The following is a 335-nucleotide window of genomic DNA, read 5'->3' on the forward strand; positions in this document are numbered from 1 at the left end:
TTATTGCCTATGCCAAAGCCTTTGACTGTGTGGATCACAATAAACTGTGGGAAATTCTGAAAGAGATGGGAATACCAGACAACCTGACCTGCCTCTTGAGAAATTTGTATGCAGGTCAGGAAGCAACAGTTAGAACTGGACATGGAACAACAGACTGGTTCCGAATAGGAAAAGGAGTACATGAAGGCTGTATATTGTCACCCTGCTTATTTAACTTATATGCAGATTACATCATGAGAAATGCTGGACTGGAAGAAGCACAAGCTGGAATCAAGATTGCCGGGAGAAATATCAATAACCTCAGATATGCAGATGACACTACCCTTATGGCAGAA

Source organism: Bison bison, unplaced genomic scaffold, assembly GCF_000754665.1.
Source record: "Bison bison bison isolate TAMUID 2011002044 unplaced genomic scaffold, Bison_UMD1.0 scf7180017864330, whole genome shotgun sequence".
NCBI classification, from domain to species: Eukaryota; Metazoa; Chordata; class Mammalia; order Artiodactyla; family Bovidae; genus Bison; species Bison bison.